Source organism: Chrysochloris asiatica, unplaced genomic scaffold (genome assembly GCF_000296735.1).
Source record: "Chrysochloris asiatica unplaced genomic scaffold, ChrAsi1.0 scaffold00103, whole genome shotgun sequence".
NCBI classification, from domain to species: Eukaryota; Metazoa; Chordata; class Mammalia; order Afrosoricida; family Chrysochloridae; genus Chrysochloris; species Chrysochloris asiatica.
Genome location: NW_006408621.1, coordinates 4,000,157 through 4,006,177, shown reverse-complemented (window position 1 = coordinate 4,006,177; position 6,021 = coordinate 4,000,157). Strand labels below are relative to the sequence as shown.

Sequence of the window (6,021 nt, the reverse complement as noted above, 5' to 3'; positions counted from 1 at the left end):
GTTGGAGAAGAATATTCAAAGTACCATGGACTGCCAAAAGAACCAATAGATCCGTTTTGGAAGAAGTACATACAGCCAGAATGCTCCTTAGAGGCCAAGATGGCCAAACTTCGTCTCTCATACTTTGGACATGTTGTCAGGAGGGACCAGTCGCTGGAGAAGGATATCATGTTTGGTACGGTGGGGGAGAGTCAGAGAAAAAGAGGAAGACGCCCAATGAGATGGATTAGCCAAGTGGCAGCATTGATGGACTCAAGTGTGGCAACAGTAGTGAGGTTGGCCCAGGATCAGGCAGTGTTTCATTCTGCTGTGCATAAGGTCGCTATGAGTCGGTACCAACTTGATGGCACCTAACAACAACAACAATAGTGTAGGAAAAAATTTTATGCTGAAATAAAAAATCACAGTAAACTTTGTATTTCCATATGTTTCAAAATATGTGAAAATTTAAGTCTTGCATTAGCATTAACATCATTTTTACAAACTTTAACTATTTGTCATTCTTGGTGTTGTGTGCATGTGAGAGAGAAAAGAAAAGTGAAAGAGAGGGAGAGAGAGAGTGTGGGACAGAGTAGAAGCAGACAGAAGGGAATTAAAATAACCTGTCTCATGAAATGCTGTTTCCTTGTGTTGAAGCTGCTAACCCACCCTGGTGCTGTCTCACAGCCTCCATTGGATACCTCTCTTCTGGTCTCCCTCAATAACTGTGATGCACATTACAATTCCTGGCCAATGCATCTAATGCATAGCCAATGTGCACGTCTGACAGTGGAGGACTGTGTACTGCTATGATGTTACACAGGCTTCAGTGGAGCCTCCAGACTAAGTAGACTGAGAAAAAAGGCTGACAATCTATTTCTGAAAATCAGTCAATGAAAACCCTATGGATTACACCAGTCTGCTTTTCAACTGATCATGGAGGTGATGTATGACTGGTCAGTATTTTGTCCTGTTATTCATGGGATTTCTGTAGGTTGGGACCAACCTGATGATAGCTAAAAACAACTGGATTAACTTTATATGTTGTGACTACAAAACAGATTCATACTCACTGTTCAAAACATGGAAATCATTATCTTTGCATTTAAGCACTTATTAAATGCCCACCCAACAGGTACTAAGCTAGGTTCTTGGAACACAGAGAAAAAAAAGACACAGTTCCTATTTTGAAGGAGCTCATAGTCTAATGTCACCTCTTTAACCTGGCACACTAGAATTACCCAGGGAGCTAAAAATCAACCAGTCAATCAAACGAATAAATAAACCCATTTCCAGGCCCACCCTTGTTGTTGTTAAGTACTGACCCATAGTGATCCAGTATAGGGATTCCAAGGAGCAACTGGTGGTTTTGAACTGCTGACCTTATGGTTCACAGTCCAGTGCTGATTCTACAGTGCCACACCAGGAGTCCTTGTTAAGTCCCCTCAAGTCAGTTCTGAATCTTAATGACCCTGTATAGGATTTCAAAGGAGTGGCTGGTGAGTTTGAATCACTGACCTTGTGGTTCAAACCAAGCTTGTGGCTCAGTGCTACACCCTCAGAGATTCTGATTCAATTGCTCTGGAGTGGAAGTTGGATATTGGTATTTTCCAGAAGTTCCTAGTGTGATTCTATTGTACAGCCAGGGTTAAGAACCACAGTTCTAATGGTAAATGAGGTAAATCAGTAAGCAAATGCAAGCACAGTTTCCTAAAGTAGTCAAGCTAATCATTGTGAGTCTTGTGTAATATACTTCAGTATCTTTCAAGATTATACCACTGAACACATATTTGCATTCCTAGAACTACCAAGCTCTGAACCAATCAATTTTTTGAATCTGGAACTTCAATGAGCCCTTTGTTAGTAGATTGCACATTCAATCTCAACTATTTATTCCTATTGGTACTTCAGCATTCTTCTAGTATGTCCTGCTTCTGGTGATCAAGCCCAACTTCCTGTAATATGGTGCTTGCTTGGGAGTTTGCCTTCTTCCTGAGTCTCCCTGCCCATCCCCTGACTCTTGATTGCTGCTCCTTTGCTCTGATAAGAATACCTTCAGTCTGTACCACCAGCTCTTCAGTCTGTACCATTGCCCTCTAGGTCACCTGCTACACATTGGCAGGTCTCTTTCTTGTCTTCAGCCTGATCTGTTTCACCTTGCCTTCAACTGTGCCTCAGGTTTAATGTGATCAACCACAAGCATGACTTTTAAAAGATCAAGTATCAAGTATAGAAGTGTCCTTTTATGTACTAACAAATCTACATTAAATATTTTTCAGGTTATTTTTTTATAGGCTTCTCTAGCTAATTGATTTCTTAGTAAAGCATGACACATGAAGTCTGTCACCTGAATCCTCACTGCTGGCACAGTTAGACTTTGTAGTAATGACTGGGCTACATCTGGCATGTTCTTTAACTTCAGTGGAAGGTTAGTAATCCTACTATCCCCAGTGGTTTAAGTTAACTTTTAATGGGAACTCAAATTACACCTGAGGTCTCTTGTTGGTTGGTTTTCTATCTGAAAATTTAAAAAGTTTTCCAAAAGAAATCGTTCTTCTGAAATAAGAACCTAAGTTTCTAAATCTTGAGTCTTAAAATTGATAAAATATTTTCCTTCCATTCTAACATAAGATACCAGGATAAAAGTATTATACTGATATTTAACAAAATAAATAAATTTTAGACTACATACAATTTTTACAAGCACTTACAAACTCTCATTTTATTGCTGTGTTCAGCTTTGGGAAAGTTTTGGCATACATGTCATTTTGATGACTAGGGTGTACCTGACTCGAACCGTGGTCTCTTTCGTAGCCTCATGATGCATGAGAGAACTGGACAGTGACAGAGGAAGACAGACAGACTGCGGTGTTGGCAGAGGGTATTGACTATGCCACAGAGCGCCCGAAGAATGGACATAGTCTTAGAAGAAACAGCCAAATACTCCTTAGAAGTGAGGATGGCGCATCATCAGGATGCCAATTGCTAAGCAAAAAAATGGCATCATGCTTGATAAAGGAGAGGGTTACTGAAAATGAGGGAAACCCACGATGAGAAGGATGAATACAGTAACCAAAACATACAAGAATCTTGAAGGTGGCATAGGACTGGGCACCATTTCATTCTGTTATACACGAGATAACTAGGAGGTCAAGCTGGCTCAATGGCAACTAACTGACAACAACAGTATCAAACCATGGTGTCAACTCTAGCTTTCCCACTAGACTGTAAGTCCCATATTGGGCTCCATCCTTCTTGTCCATTTCTCGTCTCCCAGGGCCCAATAGCAGCTGGCATGTACAAGAGGCTTCAGAAATATACATGCAAGGAGGAATGTAAACTTAGCAAATGGAACAAGTCCAAATGTCACTCTAGGGTCTCAGTGTTCCTTCAATGGGAAACACGTCATTTTGTGCATCTGAGAATTCTTTTCTAAACAGAGCCAGCGGGTCCTAAGCTGGTTAGCATGGCATTGTGTAGCATGCAGGTATCTGCAACTGTTGCTTGTAGTTACATTCTGGGAATGGGGTGGTCAAAAGAGAATGCTTGTGATGCCTGATTCCAAATCACTGAAACAAAATGGTCACCCAGAACTGGATACAGCAGATCCAGTTCTGCTCTAGTGATGCTTCTGGGAATGTCACACTTGGCCAGATGCCATTCTGAGGCTACTGATGAGGAAATAAGACATTGATTTAACTTTTCTTTAGACAATTAGATTTGGAATCCACAGCCTAAAAGATCATTTTGACTTCCCAGTGCATAGATTACAAGATCCCTTTATAATCATCTGAGACTTGGTATAGCACTGCAGAATAATGCACTGGGCCACAAGATTGGTTTGAACTGCAAGGTTGGTAGTTCAAATCCCCCAGCTGCTCCTTTGAAACCCTATAACAAGGTTGCAATGAGTCAGAACTTAACAATAACAAATGGTGGATGCTCAGAGGAAGCGCCACACTACATATAAGTGTCCTTTGCAAAAACTCATGAGGAAACAGAAAAATGCTAGGGATACACAAACCAGTTTAAAGGCAACACAGGAAGACACCAAGACACATATTTCTACAAAAATCAGAGCCTTCAGTTTACAACTGTGAGGAAATAAAATGTACCAACTGGATGTAAAATGGACCCAAGTGAGAGTCTCTCTTTAAATGAGCGACACTTGTTGTTAAGTGCTGTTGAGTCAGTTCCGACTCATAGAGACCCTGTATAGGGTTTCAATGGAGTAGCTGGTAAGTTTAAACTGCCAACCTTAAGGTTCAAACCGACCTTGCAGTTCAGTGCTTATCCTACAGTGAAGCACCAGGACTCCTGAATAAGGATGTTGTTGTTAAGTGCCATGGAATCGGTTCTGACTCACAGCAATCCTGTATAGGGTTTCTGAGGAGTAACAGGTGGGTTTGAACATCCATTATACTTTTATAGAGAGAGAGGTCACTTTTTGAACCCCTTGTCTAGAGAGTAAGTACAAGAGCAGTTGAAAACAGGTTATGAAGAAACTGGATGAAAGGGGCAGATAACTCCACAAAGGGTAACTTTTAAAAAATACTTTGCTAATAGCATAATATAAAAATAGTTTTCTATTGTATGCTGTTTTCTCATGAGAAAAATAAACAAAGTGATCTGCCCTTTGTTAATTTAAGTCTGAAAATAGGGACAGATTAAAGTACAAATTCTTTTGGATTAGAATGAATATAAACCAAAAATAATTGGTAAATATTTTTAAATCCTCTCTATTGCTTTCTTTAACATAATTTTAATAAACTAACATATATGATACCTTTGAAAAATTATACAGATTGCAATACTAAAAGATGATTATTATATAATGTAACTTTGTTCTCACAATAAAGGGAAAGACTGTCTTGCCTAGTCCAAGCATGGCATCTTTGAAATGAGCAAGTGTGGGTAGACTCTGGCTGACTCAATTCTATAGACCCTTTAGTGAGGACAGCTGTTAGTTTAACCCAGGGTCAGCAAACTATGGTCTGTGGGCCAAATCTGGGACGTTGCCTGTTTCCAGTATGGCCCACTCAAAACCTAAGAATGGTTTTTACAGTTGAAAAAAATCAAAAGAAAAGGCATTGAAGTGATATTGGATGCTATTTTGGTTATCTTACCCAGATAAGATTAATTTTAATGGGAAATAAAAGCGCACCTGGGCGGGTTTCTGCTACCACAGGACCGGCAAGATCAGATGGCTTCCCAACACCTGCCTGGTTTATGGCACGGACACGGAAGACATAGCTGATACCCTCCTTGAGGCCTTGCACCTGGAAGAAGCAGATAGGGAAGCAATGGGCATGTCGTGTCCTTTCATCAGAAACATATAACATTGCTTTAGTCCTACAGCAGAAAGAGCCCAAAGCCTGACCTTAGCTTTATACTTTTTTTTCTCTCTGGACTATTTGTAAGTAGTAGATGATGAGGTCTAAGGTCCCTTCCACCTCTTTTTTAGATTATTTAATATAGAAAATAAAACCAAAATTAAGAAACCAAAAACTAGTTTAAACAAGTTATCCACTTTATTCTTTAGTCAAAAAGACAACATACAAAGTACCCATAAAAGCATATAGCCTGCCTTTTCTTGTCTGATGCTTGACATTCCATGAATACTTTCAGATAACATTCTTGGCAAGAGGAGGGAATTAAAAGCAGACATCACTGACTCTCTCCATTTGCTTAAAAACAGGTTAAATTACCAAAACAAAGCCAAATATTGTCCCTGTAAATTGTATAGGATTGCTATGAAGCAGTACTGACTCATAGCATCTAACAAAAATAAACAAACAAAAATTTAACATAGTTATTTTTCCTAAAGAGAGAAACAATATAATTATGAATTTAAATAATTTTGAATAATCAACATTTATCCTATGAATCAGTTCTATTCTGTAACATGTGGGGTCTCCATGAGCTGGGGGCCAATTTGATGGTAGTATTGATCATTATTGGTGATTGAAATGCAATGGTTGGGAACAAAGAGGAAAGATCAGAGTTGGAAAATATGGTCTTGGTGATAGGAATGATGCTGGA

General features: G+C 39.4%; 1 protein-coding gene across 1 annotated transcript in view; it reads right to left on the bottom strand.

The window, feature by feature from the left end:
- MYOM1 (myomesin 1) overlaps positions 1 to 6,021 on the bottom strand; it is a 161,101-nt gene that overhangs the window by 79,162 nt on the left and 75,918 nt on the right. The window lies entirely within an intron of this gene.